The 15,183-nt window shown below is 47.7% G+C and overlaps 1 protein-coding gene across 1 annotated transcript in view; it reads left to right on the top strand.

Annotated features, from left to right (window-relative positions):
• Positions 1-15,068: 15,068 nt before the first annotated feature.
• LOC308667563 (uncharacterized protein C11orf96 homolog) overlaps positions 15,069-15,183 on the top strand; it is a 1,199-nt gene continuing 1,084 nt past the window's right edge. The window contains exon 1 of the mRNA XM_081326865.1: positions 15,069-15,183. This exon is cut by the window's right edge and continues 1,084 nt beyond it. The gene's annotated coding sequence lies outside the window, so the exon portion shown is untranslated.

The following is a 15,183-nucleotide window of genomic DNA, read 5'->3' as shown; positions in this document are numbered from 1 at the left end:
GAAATTATCCAAAAGTTCAAAATGTATTTTTCATAAAAGCATAAAGACATATTTAATGCATTATGTATTATCCTGCATGCTGTGGTCCTTTGCTCTTCTTTCACTAGAAAAAGTCAAGGGTGGTTTCTGACCATCCCTGATGAGCTATTTGCTTGCTGATAAGTCATGCAATCAGTCTGACTAATTTATTGTTAGAATGATCATCTGCCTCAGATATATTTGTATCGTGGGATGAGCACTGGGGAGTATTAACCTTGATTAAAAGAAGTAGAAAACCACTATTCTGATAGGAGAGCCGATCTGTATACTCAATGGCCGATGCTTTTTTTAAAAAAAAATCCCATTTATATCCCACCCTTCTCCGAAGACTCAGGGCGGCTTACAATCTAAGAAGCACAAATCAATGTGCTTAGCTTTGCTACATATCTGTATGTGCACTTCTTTCTGCAATCTGTAGTAACTTCTCATCATATACTTTACTAAAGAGATCACAAAGATGTCTGCTTTTATTTAAAATAGGATGCATATGAATCTTCCCAAAGGTTTTTTTAAAAACGTAAGCTCTGCTCTGCGCATATGGCCCTATCATCAACATTATAGTCGGCGTGGGGCTTTAATTATGGAATAAGCATTGTGGGTAACAAACCAGAACACTTTATGTAAGATGCTAAGCTAATTCCAAAGCTCCGTAGTCAGTGTGGTGTACTGATTAAGAGATTGGCCCAAGGTCAGGGGCATTCAGGTTCACTGCAGTGCATCAACCAGAGAAACGCCCTGGATGATGTTGGGCAGGCATTTGCTCCTCTAAGCTTAGCCTTAATTTTCACAAAGTGTAGGGACAAAGATGTCACTGAGCTCTAGCAGGATAGAAATCTAACAGATTAATAACAATACATTTGAATTTAATATTAATAATAATTTATTAAATATATAAACTGCCCAACTCTCAGCTTAAGTGCTAATTATCTTTTGTTACTATCTGTGGGTCCAGTTAATTCCCACCCCCACTTTCCATTGTATTTATAGAACAGAAGGGTCTCCCAGGCAAGAAATATTCATTCATCTTATTTGTAGCTTTCCAGCAAACAGCAACATCTTATTTGTCTCTTCAAAGCTGCCATTGGAATGTGTAATTTTATATTATGCTCTAGTATTTTACATTTGTACCAATGGACAAAAAAGCAGGAAACATGTTAAATAAAATAAAAAACAAAGAATAAAATGTATAATGGTTTACATAAAATACATCAATACAGGTAGTCCTCGACGTACGACCACAACTGAGCCCAAAATTTATGTTGTTAAATGTGACGTTTGTTAAGTGAGTTTTGCCCTTCCTTGCCACAGTTATCAAGTGAATCACTGTGGTTTTAAAGTTAGTAACACGGTTGTAAAGGGAATCTGGCTTCCCCATTGACTTTGTCAGAAGTTGGTAAAATGTGATCACATGACCCTGGAACACTGCAGTGGTCATAAATATGAACCAGTTGCATCTGAATTTTGATCATGTGATTGTGGGGATGCTGCAAAGTTTGTATCTCTGAAAAACGGTCATAAGTAACTTTTTTCAGTGCCGTTGTAACTTTGAACGGTCACTAAATGAACTGTTATAAGTCGCGGACTACCTGGACATATTAATAGCTTGTTTTCTAAAGCGTAAGTCAAGTCTCTAAGAATGTCATGATAATTTCATGAGTTTTCAGATGGCATTTGGTACTCTTTTAACCAGAGGTACCATTTCCCCGAAATTAAGGCCTACCCTGAAAATAAGCCCTGGCTTGATTTTGGGGGGAGTGGGCCTAATATAAGCCCTACCCCCAAAATAAGCCCTAGTTTTGGGGCGAGGCACACACCTAAAAATCAAGCTGGGGAGGGGGTGGAGCTGCCCCATGTGCCCCGCACCCACTCACCTTGCAGCCAGGTCTCTCCTTGCCGGCCCACTTCTTCTTCCGAGGCCTCTTCTGCAGCCAGGCCTGCATTTCTCAGTCACAGGGCTTTCCAGAAGGCCACTGCAGCCGAGAACCAAGCTATGGATTGAATCCACAGTTTGGTACTCGGCTGCATAGGCCTTCCGGAAAGGCCTGACTGCAAAACGCAGGCTGGAATGCAGCTGCAGAATGAAGCTGCTCCTTTGGTCAGAAGAAGCGGGCCAGCCGGGAGGGGCTGTCGGTGCCAGAGTTGAGTATAAAAGACACCCCTGAAAATAAGACCTGGTGCCTCTTTTGGAGGCAAAAAATAAATGAATAAGACCCGGTCTTATTTTCAGGGAAACACGGGTAATAGTCAGCCAATATGTAAATTTACCTGTTCACAAAAAACTAGCAGCTTGTAAGAATATTGCAACAAAAAAAACTTGATTCAAATGGATTAGACCTGCTTCTTAAATCCATATTCCCTATTTTGTTCCTCCTTGTTTGCTCCCTGCCCACATAGCTAAACAAAGCTTGACTTGTTTGTCAAAATTTATATATGCATATATGCAGTCATGAGGGTTAAGGGTAATAGAAATTGAGGGGGGGGGGCGGGTTGTTTCTAGTTTAGTAGATCTTGGAAATGCTTCTGATTTACTTTGGGCTTAAAATAGAAGTAATAATTATGTCGATGTTTTATTGGAGTACCTGATTATTGAGCAACATTCTTCCAGGTTTTCTATTTCATGTACTTGATGGAAATGTTTTGTTTTGCACCTGCAGTTCAAACCTTTCATGCCCAATATTTTTAAATGCTTCCTCAAGTACTCAGGTAAGGTAGCCAGGGCTTTGTAAAAAAAAACATGAGGCCCTCAAGCGTCAGTTATTGGTCTGTATCTCAACTTCGATTTTTATTTGCAGCGATTTTCAGTAGAAACATCTGCATAGATAGTAGGACAACTGATTATGTGTTTGAAGCTATACAATGATAATATGTTGAGCTCAGTGTCAGTAAAGCTTTCATCATATAATAATATATTATTCACATCATGGCTCTAGAAAAATCATTCTATAGTAGCCCCAAAGTACTGGTAAAGTTTCACTTAATTGGCAGTAAGATTTACTATTGCCAAATTAGTATTGTTCTTTTCTTTCCTTTTTTTTCCTTTCAAACACAATTCTACATACTCCTCACAAAAATCTAGGAAGTGAGCCAGATGATGCATTAACCTCAGTCCTAGGTTAATGCAGAGGCTTAGTTTCTGGGAAAGGATGATTGAGGAAATATTTTGAAGATTCTGGACAAGAGGCTGCTTCCATTGTTTTATATTGTAGCAAATTTAAAATTGCAAAATACTTAGATTTTAGTTGATTAGCCAAAACATCACTCTTGCTCTGTTGATGTTCTAAAATAACACTTTGTTTCTTTTTACATGTAGAAATTCCATAAATTATAAATAAATCTGTTAGTGAATTGCCTTTACCATAAAAACTTTGAAGTTAACTAGAATCCTGGTTCTAGTATACAATGCACTTCAGACATTCCATGCAAAACATAGTGGTTTTTACCGTTCCCTATGGGATATTTAATATTCCCTGTTAGTACACAAGAATATTATGGAAAAGTAGCTTTAGTATGCTTTTCCTGCTGTTCTTAATCATAAAATATGAGGAAAAAAATAACTGAAAAAACTCAGATTCTCAGAACTTTGTGACATTATATCTGATTCCCATTAAACGGTCTTCTCTAACCTGAAGACTGGAGTGGAAATTCAGCTCCCATAATTCTTGCTCCGGTGATCAAAGACAATGCTAACAAAGTAAACATGAGAAACATCACAATGAGTGGTGAAGGTATGTGGAAAATTGTGACTTGGAATGTAACTAATAGTAAAAAAATCATGTCTTAACAAATGAATTTAAAGAAAAAATAAAATGAACAGAAGAACAAGTTATTTAGGTCTTATCTCGCTGCGATGAGGGAGGCGAGGTGTAATTACTTCTCCACCCTCATCGCGTCCGCAGATAATCGCCCGGCCACCTTGTTTAGGGTGACTCGCTCCCTTCTTAATCAGGAGGTGAGGGAGGATCCCTTGCAGGGTCGTGCCGAGGAGTTTGGTCAACATCTGTCGGATAAAATCGCTCGGATTCGGACCGGTTTGGACTCCAGCTGGGCAGAGTCTGACGATCAGGACACGGGCGGTCTTGTCAATGTTATCTGGGAGGAGTTTGATTCTGTGACCCCTGATGAAGTGGACAGGATTATGGGGAAGCTGAGTTCCACCACATGTTTATTGGACCCGTGCCCTTCTTGGCTGGTTTATGCAGCTAGGGAGAGGACACGAGGCTGGCTCCAGGCGGTTATATCTGCTTCTTTGAGTGAGGGTTGTTTCCCCACCATCTTGAAGGAGGCGGTGGTGAGACCTCTCCTCAAGAAGCCTGCCTTGGACCCAGCTGTATTGAACAACTTTCGTCCAGTCTCCAACCTTCGCTTTCTTGCGAAGGTTGTTGAGAGTGTGGTGGCGCATCAGCTCCCTCTGGTCCTGGATGAAGCGGATTATCTGGACCCTTACCAATCGGGTTTCAGGCCCGGGCACAGCACGGAGACGGCATTGGTCGCACTAATAAATGATCTCTGGAGGGCTCGGGATAGGGGGTATTCCTCTGTCCTAGTCCTATTAGACCTCTCGGCGGCTTTCGATACCATCGACCATGGTATCCTGCTGCAGCGTCTCAGGGGATTGGGAGTGGGAGGCACGGTTTTTCAGTGGTTCTCCTCCTATCTCCTGGGACGCTCGCAGTCGGTGTTGGCAGGGGGGCAGAGGTCGACCCCTAGGACTCTCGCTTGTGGAGTTCCTCAGGGGTCGGTCCTCTCGCCTCTCCTGTTCAACATCTATATGAAACCGCTGGGTGAGATCATTCGTGGTTTTGGAGTTGGGTATCATCAATATGCTGATGATACCCAACTTTTTATTTCGACCCCAAACCACCCCAGTGATGCCCTCGCTGTGATGTCCCGTTGCCTGGAGGCGGTTCGGGTCTGGATGGGGAGGAACAGACTTCAACTCAACCCTGACAAGACTGAGTGGCTGTACATTTCGGCTTCCCGAGACACCTGGGATGTTCCACCTCTTTCTATGGGGGGTGAGCTTTTACCCCCTGTGGATAGGGCTCGCAACTTGGGAGTCCTCCTAGATTCACGACTCACTTTGGAGGATCACATAGTGGCCGTGACTAGGGGGGCTTTTGCCCAGGTTCGCCTGGTGTGCCAGTTGCGGCCCTATCTGGACCGGGAGGCCTTGTGTACGGTCACTCATGCGCTCGTGACCTCTCGCCTAGACTACTGTAACGCTCTCTACATGGGACTTCCCTTGAAGACTACTCGGAGGCTCCAACTGGTACAGAATGCGGCCGCGAGAGTTGTCTTGGGAGTTTCCCGGTACTCCCATGTTACACCTTTGCTCCGTGAGCTGCATTGGTTACCAGTTGTCTTCCGGGTAAGGTTCAAGGTTTTGGTTATGATCTTTAAGTCCCTACATGGCATGGGTCCGCGATATCTCGAGGACCACCTGCTGCCGGCGTCGACTCCCCTCCGCCCTGTGCGCGCCCACAGAGAGGGCCTCCTCAGGGTGCCTCCTGTCAGGGAATGTCGACTGGTGGCCCCCAGGGGGAGGGCCTTCTCTGTGGGTGCTCCGGCGTTATGGAACCAACTGCCGGTTGAGCTCCGGATGGCATCAGACCTCCGATCCTTCCGTCGCGGGTTGAAGACCCATTTATTTGAACTAGCGGGTCTGGCCTGATGGGGGTACTTGGGTTTTTTATAGGTTTGTTTTATTATTCTGGTTTTAACTTGGGCATTAATTTAATTATCTTTTAATGTTTGTACTGTTGTTTTTATTTATGCCCTGTGAACCGCCCTGAGTCCCTTTGGGAGAAGGGCGGTATAAAAATCTCAATAAATCTTAAATCTTAAATCTTAAATCTTATTTCAGATTTGATAAATCTGAATGAATATGGTTAGAGCTCATGGGGTTGATGAACACATGGAGGGAATTGAAGATGCAGGCTTAATTATGAATGGACTAACACCGTGGGGGCGAACCTATGGCATGTATGCCACAGGTGGCACGCAGAGCCCTCTCTGTGGGCATGTGTGCCGTCGCCCCAGTCGTAGGCCTTCAGCTGGGTTTTATAAAACCTTTTCACTTTCGGCCTCTGCCACCGTGTGCAAAAAAAAAGGTTCAATCAATCAATTTCAACTTCTCGTGGGGAAAAGGATCTCACAAAGTAGGAATTGATTGATTGAACTTTTTAATCCCACCCAGTCTGCTGTTACCACTGCAGCCACACCCATCCAATAGGCCACACCCACCCAATTGGCCATGCCTACCCAGCACCTGATGATACATAAGTGGATTTTGGGTTGCAGTTTGGGCACTCGCTCTTTGAAAGGTTTGTCATCACTGGACTAACATGTTGTGTCAAAAGGTTGGAATAAGTGTCATCTAGATCAGTGGCCCCCAACCTTTTAGGTGCCGGGGACCAGTTCTGTGGAGGCCAGTTTTTCCGCAAACCGTATGGGGTGGTGTGTCGTAGATCAGGGCTTTTCAAACTGTTCACCCATTGTACCACTTTTAGGATATGGCAACATCCGAGTACCACCAGTCGCCTAGCAAGGTGTCAAAAACTTGATAACCCCAAAAAAAAGGAAAAAAGTGATGAAGTGCAGGTAGTCCTCGACTTACAACAGTTCGCTCAGTGACTGTTCGAAGTTACAATGGCACTGAAAAAAGTGCCCCTCAAGCCACAGCCGAGCAAGACACCTGCCTGCCCACCCGGCAGCGCTCTTTCTCCTGTCCGAGGTTTTCATTGTTCTGAGCATTTCTGTTGAGGTTTGGCAGTGGGGGTGGGGTGGGGGGGTGTTTGGTTTTTATTCCCCCTCACTGGGTGGTTGCAGCAGGTTTTGGTCACTTCACATGACCCTGGGACACTGTGACCGTCATAAATATGAATCAGTTGCCAAGCATCTGAATATAAATCACAAGACCCTGGAGATGCTGCAACATTCCAGCTGATTGGTGCTTCTTCCAGGCTCAGAAGCCCTGCAGCTCCAGCTGTCTCTTGCTCAGGCTTGTGCAGTGCTGCCACCAGTTCAGCTCATTCCCCTCCCCCACTACCACTTTTGTAGGATGGTTGCGTACCACCTGCCAGGTGCCAATGTACCACAGGTGGTACCCATACCACTGGTTGAAAAGCCCTGTCATAGATTTCATGCCCTTCCTGGATCCTGTGCATGCACAGATGGGGCTCTGCTCACTTGTGTGGCCCAATTCTTGGTACGCCGCGGACAAGTGCCAATCTGTGGCCCAAGCATTGAGGACCCCTGATCTAGAGTATAGTGAGTTGCATGAAAGGAATTCTTCAAAGGTAGGTCATGGGTGCAGGTTACATCCCCAGTGGTAGAACAGAAAAACCAAAAGTGAATTTTGGGGGAAATTGTGTAAGTTTCTCCAACATAAATACTGGATTGGTGTTCAACTCCCATAAATCAGAGGGAGAACAGAAAAACTGATGGGTTACTGAGAGATCCAAGAATGAATGAGCATGGTAACGCAACCATTTACAAAAAAGGTGTATTTGTTGTCAATACATCATTTAAACATAAACCTATTCATATGCAATAAAATAAATTAAAAAGAATTTATAAATAAAATAGCATAATTGATTTCATTGTTTATTATAAGGCATTGAAATAATTAGTGAAGGAAGCAAGAAGGATGAGAAGTTCTGAATGTGAAAGAGACCAATGTTTGGTATTGGATCTTGGAGAGAAAATGGATGTATGGATTAAATAACAACTAAGTCACCAGTATTTGCAATGTATGGCAGTGAAATCTGGACCATAAAAAAGGCTGAGCGCCAAAGAATTGAGGCCTTTGAACTATGGTGCTGGAGAAGACTCCTGCGAGTCCCTTGGACTGCAAGGCGATCAAACCGGTCAGTCCTAGAGGAGATCAACCCTGACTGCTCTTTAGAAGGCCAGATCCTGAAGCTAAAACTCAAATACTTTGGCCACCTAATGAGAAGGAAGGACTCACTGGAGAAGAGCCTAATGCTGGGAAAGATTGAGGGCAAGAGAAGAAGGGGACGACAGAGAATGAGGTGGCTGGATGGAGTCACTGAAGCAGTAGGCGTGAGCTTAAATGGACTCCAGCAGATGGTAGAGGACAGGAAGGCCTGGAGGAACGTAGTCCATAGGGTCACGATGGATCGGACACGACTTCGCAGCTAACAACAACAACAAAGTCACCAGTATGAAATATGATGTGATGGTTTGATCATATAGAGAATGAATGAGAAGCAAATAGCAAAACAAAAATATAGGAAAAAAGTCAATGGGACAAAAGGAAAAGAAGAACGAGAAGGTTTTGGTTGGGTGAAACTGAAGAATACTTCAAAAAGAGACTGGTGAGAAGTTTAAAGAAGAAAAACCATCATCTAAAGAGGCTTCCTGTGGACCATAGCAATAGCACTTAGACTTACAATGCATTCAGAAAGTATTCAGATCCCCTTCACTTTTGTCAATTTTGTTATGCCGCAGCCTGATTCATGTTTTTCTCATTAATCTACAGACAGTAGCCCATAATGATAAAGTGCAAACAGAAGCTTAGAAATGTCTATAAATTTATTTTTTAAAAACCCTGAAACATCACAATGGCCTAAGTATTCAGACCTTTACTCAATACTTTGTTGAAGTACCTTTGGCTGCAATTACAGCCCTGAGTCTTTTGGGGTATGATGCAACAAGCTTTGCACACCTGGATTGGGGGATTTTCTGCCATTCTTCCTTGCAAATCCTCTCAAGCTCAGTCAAGTTGGATGGCGACTGTCTGTGGACAGCCATATTCAGGTCCCTCCAGAGATGTTCAATAGGGTTCATGTCAGGGCTTTGGCTGGACCACTCTAGGAAATTCACAGAGTTGTCCATAAGGGACTTCTGTGTTGTCTTGGCTGTGTGCTTAGGATCATTGTCATGTTGGAAAGTGAACCTTCGGCCCAGTCTGAGGTCCTGAGTGTGGTGGAACAGGTTTTCTTGAGGATATCCCTGTACTTTGCCCCATTCAGTTTCCCTCAACGCTGACCAGTCTCCCAGTCCCTGCTGCTGAAAACACCCCAGCATAATGCTGCCACCCCCATGCTTCGCTGTTGGGATAATATTGGGCAGGTGATAAGCAGTCCCTGGTTTCCTCCAAACATAACATTTAGAATTGAGGCCAAACAGTTCAATCTTGGTTTCATCAGATCAGAGAATCTTGTTCCTCACAGTCTGAGTCCTTCAGGTGCTTTTTGTAAACTCCAAGTGGGCTTTCATGAGGAGAGGCTTCCATCTAGCCACTCTGCCTTAAAGCCCAGATCGGTGGAGGGCTGCAGTGATGGTTGTCCTTCTGGAACTCTCCACACAGGATCTCTGGAGCTCCATCAGAGTGACCATCAGGTTCTTGGTCACCTCTCTTACTAAGGCCATTCTCCCCCAATTGGTCAGTTTGACCAGGTGACCAGCTCTTATAAGTGTACTGGTTGCACCAAACTTCTTCCATTTGAGAATTATGGAGGCCACTGCCTTTCCAAATCATGTCCAATCAATTTAATTTACCACAGGTAGATTCCAATAAAGCTGTAAACATGTTAAGCTGCAGTATAACAAAACTGACAAAAGTGAAGGACGTGTGAATGCTTCATAGTGCTTTGCAGCACTCTCTAAGTGGTTTACAGTGTCAGCATATTGCCCCCAACAATCTGAGTCCTCATTTTACCGACGGAAGGATGGAAGGCTGAGCCAGTCACGATCGAACTCCTAGCAGTGGGCAGTGTCAGCCTGCAATACTGCATTCTAACCAATGTGCCACCACAAACAAGGGTGGTTTGTAAAGATGGAAAGCTATGATGGTATATAGCATGTTATAAATCTAGCTATATTTTCTTCTCTTACCTCATGTCTTAATTTGTCTTATTTTTCTACTCATTTTCTGTTTTTTGCAAAATGTTTTTGTAAGGGAATCATAGGAATCATATATATATATATATATATATATATATATATATATATATATATATATATATATATATATATATATATATATATATATATATATATATATATATATATATATATATATATATATATATATATATATATATATATATATATATATATATATATATATATATAATTTATTTATTTGTTTTTATATACCGCCCTTCTCCCGAGGGACTCGGGGCGGTGTACAGAGTAAGGTAGGTATACAGTTGAACAATAGTCAGAAACAATAGTAATAACAACTGAGACCCCAAGAGCTATCAGGGCAGGCCGGACTGCTGGAACAGGTAAGTTTTTAATTCGCGCCGGAAGGTGCGGAGGTCGGGGGCCATCCGGATTTCGGTAGGCAAGCAGTTCCAGAGGGTTGGCGCACCTACTGAGAATGCCCTCCCCCTGGGGACCACCAGCCGACATTCTTTGAGCGGTGGCACCCTGAGCAGGCCCTCTCTGTGGGAGCGCACAGGACGGAGGGGTGTTGACGTTGGCAGAAGGTGCTCCCGTAGGTAGTCCGGACCCATGCCATGTAGGGCTTTGTATGTCATTGTTAGCACCTTGAATTTCACTCGGAAGGCAACCGGAAGCCAGTGCAGCTCATGGAGGAGAGGTGTGATATGGGAGTATCGGGAGGCCCCCAAAAGTGTCCGTGCAGCTGCACTCTGCACCAGTTGAAGCTTCCGAGTGGCTCTCAAGGGCAGCCCCATGTAGAGAGCGTTACAGTAGTCAAGGCGAGAGGTCACAAGAGCATGGGTGACTGTACGTAAGGCATCCAGGTCCAGATAAGGCCGTAGTTGGCGCACCAGTCGAACCCGGGAGAAGGCCCCCTTGGTCACAGCTCCTATGTGATCTTCCAAGGATAGCTGTGAGTCTAGGAGGACACCCAGGTTGCGGGCCCTATCAACAGGGGGTAATAACTCATCCCCGATGTTAAGGGATGGAATGTTCTGAGTATCCTGGCTTGCCGGTATGTACAGCCATTCAGTCTTGTCCGGGTTGAGTTGAAGCCTGTTCCTCCCCATCCATTCCCGGACCGCTTCCAGGCAACGGGACATCACGTCGAGGGCATCACTGATGCTGTTTGGAGTTGAGATGAAAAGCTGGGTGTCATCAGCATACTGATGGTACCCTACTCCAAAACCACGAATGATCTCACCCAGCGGTTTCATGTAGATGTTGAACAGGAGAGGCGAGAGAACCGACCCCTGAGGGACTCCGCAAACGAGAGGCCTCGGAGTCGACCTCTGTCCTCCTGCCAGCACCGACTGCGAGCGACCCAGGACAAAGGAGGAGAACCACCGCAGAACCGTGCCTCCCACTCCCAGTCCCCTGAGGCGCCGCAGCAAGATACCATGGTCGATGGTATCGAAAGCCGCCGAAAGGTCTAATAAGACTAGGACAGAGGAATGGCCCCTGTCCCGGGCCCTCCAGAGATCATTCATCAGAGCGACCAATGCCGTCTCCGTGCTGTAGCCCGGCCTGAAGCCCGATTGGCACGGGTCAAGATAAACCGCTTCATCCAGGACCTGAGGAAGTTGATGCGCCACCACACTCTCAACAACCTTCGCAAGGAAGCGAAGGTTGGAGACTGGACGAAAGCTATTCAATGAGGTTGGGTCCAAGGTGGGCTTCTTGAGGAGAGGTCTCACCACCGCCTCCTTCAAGGAGGCGGGGAAGTGACCCTCACTCAGAGAAGCAGAGATGACCGCCTGAAACCAGCCTCGTGTCCCCTCTCGAGCTGCATAGGCCAGCCAGGAAGGGCACGGGTCCAGTAAGCATGTGGAGGAGCTCAACCTCCTCATAATCCTGTCCACTTCCTTTGGAGTCACAGGATCAAATTCCTCCCAGGTGACGTCGACAAGACTGTCCATGTCCTGTTCCTCCAACTCTGCCCAGTTGGAGTCCAGGCCGGTTTGAATCCGAGTGATTTTATCCAACAGATATTGACCAAATTCCTCGGCTCGACCCTGTAAGGGTTCCTCCCTCACCTCTTGGTTCAGTAGGGAGCGAGTCACTCTGAACAAGGCAGCCTGGCGATTATCTGCGGACGCGATGAGGGTGGAAAAGTAGTTAGATTTCGCCACCCTTATCGCTGCGAGATAAGACCTGGTGAGGATTCTTAGTCGCAATCGGTTGGATTCGGATCGACTGGATCTCCAACGGCTCTCTAGGCCCCGTCTCCGACGCTTCATCTCCCGAAGCTCCGCGGTGAACCATGGGGCTCGCTGGGATCTGCGCCGGGTCAGGGGCCGCAGGGGTACAACTCGGTCCAGCGCCTCCATGGCTGCCCTTTCCCAGGCTTCCACTAAGGCGTCCACCGAGCTGTGAGCAGGGAGTGCAGGTGGGTTCCCAAGCGCTGCCTGGAACCTGTCAGGGTCCATTAGGCGCCTGGGGCGGTACCATCTGGTTGGCACCGTGCACCCACGGCGGGGGGTGGCAAAGGGGAAGTCTAGCCGTAGGAGGTGATGATCGGTCCATGACAGGGGCATAACGGTCGTGGAGCCCCCACCGATATCATCACGCCACCGTCCAGATAAGAACACCAAGTCGGGGGTGTGGCCTCCCTCATGAGTTGGTCCAGAAATTATTTGCGACAGGTCCATGGCCGCCATGGAAGCCATGAACTCCCGAGCTAGTTCGGACGATCCTCCCAGGGACGGTAGGTTAAAGTCGCCCAAGACCATGAGTTTGGGGAATTCAACCACCAACCCTGAGAGGACATCGAGTAGCTTAGGCAGGGCTGCCGCTGCACGATTAGGTGGAAGGTACGCCAGCAGCAGGCCCAACTGCGCCCCCGGACCGTATCTCAGGAAGAGAGACTCACACCCATGGTCTCCCGCGGGCTAAGGATCTCCCTGATGATTACTGCCACTCCTCCGCCCCTACCATAGGCCCGAGGCTGGTGCAGCACCTGGAAACCAGGCGGGCAGAGGTCAACCAGAGGGACACCACCCTCTGGGCCCAGCCAGGTTTCCGTGATGCAAGCCAGGTCCGCGTGCTCACTCTCCACTAGGTCACGAACAAGGTGAGCCTTGTTAGCAACGGACCTGGCATTTAGGTAGACCAGCCTGAGCTTAGGAGGCTGCACATCTTCGCTCCCGGGTCCTCGGGGGAAGTACAGAGGGTCGGAGCGTCTCACCGCTTGTACAGAGCGGAGATGACCCTCCCGGTGTCGATACGGCCCTCTGCTTGTGCACCTTCTGCCGTTCCCCACCATCCTGGGAATTGGTTGTTCGTCAGCTCGCCATTGGGCTTTGTCGGCGACTGGCCCACGTTCCTGCGCTATGGTAGTTGGAAGGCCCCCCTTCACCGAACAACCAGTCTTTTCCCGCCCCCCTCCCTAACCCGACAAAGAACTTAACTAGGAACTTAACCAGGGGCCTCTTGTTGGACTTATGCTGGAGGCCCCTGACCCTGCCCGGCCATCTCTCAGAGGCCCAATGGTCTGGCCCGTCATCGAGATTGGATGTAGTATAGGCAGGTCGCACCCAGGAGAGGGGGGAACCCCTGAGGGCGTGTAGGTCTGTGCTGGAATATTGGAGTAGCATAGAGTTACAAGGGTTTTTGGGAAGGCAGCCCCCTGGATGGAGAATTGGCAGGAGGGTCGAGTCGGGTAGGTGGGTATCTGACCGTCACCCAGCCACTGCCACTTGGCTGGGTGAACCCCAGAAGCAGGCCACTCCCCATCCTCTCACGATGGGTTGTGACTCTGTTTCCGGGGGTGGTCCAGAACCCACTCTGGGTGAAGCATACCCCATAGAGCTCTCACCTCTATGGGGCTGCAGGTGTAAGGTCAAGCCACTCTGCCACCATGGCTTGCACCCAGGCCCATCATGTCCTGTGGGGAGAGGGTGGGCAGGGAGGTTGAGAGTTGGTAGAGGCAAGGTGATGACAGCTTCGGTGGTCCAGTCGCCGCTGTCTCCACTGATCAGCTGGATCGTGGCGTCTTTTTGGTTGAGGATCGGCACGGAGACACCGTCGGCTCCCAGGGTGCGGGTCAGAGATACATATATGTATGTATGTATGTATGTATGTATGTATGTATGTATGTATGTATGTATTTAGTGCCTTAAACATTGCTGAGCTCATTCCTGAGTCAGCAGAAAGCTACAGCATGTGAAATTTGCTGTCTCCGGTGCCAAATCTCATCCTGTCTGAATTACCTGTTGCAGTCATCTGATTTCCCTCACCTGGGATTTTAGGATCATCATCACAGCATCATTTGGCTGCCATTGCTGAGTCCCTGTATTAGTAATCGAAGGAAGCTTTATTTCACTGGTACGGTGGGATGAAGTTTTAATTCACTAATGAGGAAACGGCCACAGGTAGAGTGGATTTTATATATGTGCCGCTGGCTGGTCCAGGTTTAAAAATGACATCTCCAGTCGCGAGCAGCTACGAGGTCCAAAAGCAGATTGCGTAAATCAAATTTTAAAAGTTAGGAATCCCATCCCGCAGCTTCCGGGTTGAGGTGCCCCCCCTCCCCCTATATGTCTCCGAAGCTGCGTTTCTGGCTGCGGGAGGGGAGCACCCCGATCCTCCTCCCACCCCACCCGGTCTCTCTGCCGCCTCCGAAACGGCTGTCGCTTCGCTTCCTCCTAATCTTCGCTAGGAAACTCCACCCGCGCGGTTGGAGGGGGGGGGCGGTGATGCAGAAGCGCGTCCTCTTCCTCCGACTCTGCAGTGGGTGATCGCGGTGGTTGTCCCCGTTACTTTGTTATTGTGGCTTTTTTGTTGTTGTTGTTTTTAAGAGAGAGAGAGGGGGGGAGAGCGAGAGCCGTGGAGCCCTCAGGCCAGGGGTAGGCAACCCTGGCTCTTTTATGACTCGTGGACTTCAACTCCCAGAATTCCTGAGCCAGCTGTGCTGGCTCAGGAATTCTGGGAGTTGAAGTCCACGAGTCATAAAAGAGCCAGGGTTGCCTACCCCTGCCTCAGGCGGAAGGAAAGCAGCCCCGCCGCCTTTAAATGGAATTGCTTGTCATCTGAGCATGCTCCCGAGCGGGCCAGCGAGGGGTATAAAAGGGCCGGGACGCAGCGCGGAGCGCTCAAAAGCAAAGAGCCGAGGCCAGCCGGCGGGAGCGCCGAAGGAGCCTGGCAGACGCTGCGCTCCTTTCGCGGTGGAGTCTTCGGCGGCTTTCCCGCGCAATTTCGCTCCTTCCCCCGGGGGAGGAATACTTCGAG

Source organism: Vipera berus (genome assembly GCF_964194415.1).
Source record: "Vipera berus genome assembly, chromosome: 1".
Classification (NCBI taxonomy): Eukaryota; Metazoa; Chordata; class Lepidosauria; order Squamata; family Viperidae; genus Vipera; species Vipera berus.
The sequence above is the reverse complement of the archived record's forward strand: the minus strand, read 5'-3'. Positions and strand labels throughout refer to the sequence as shown.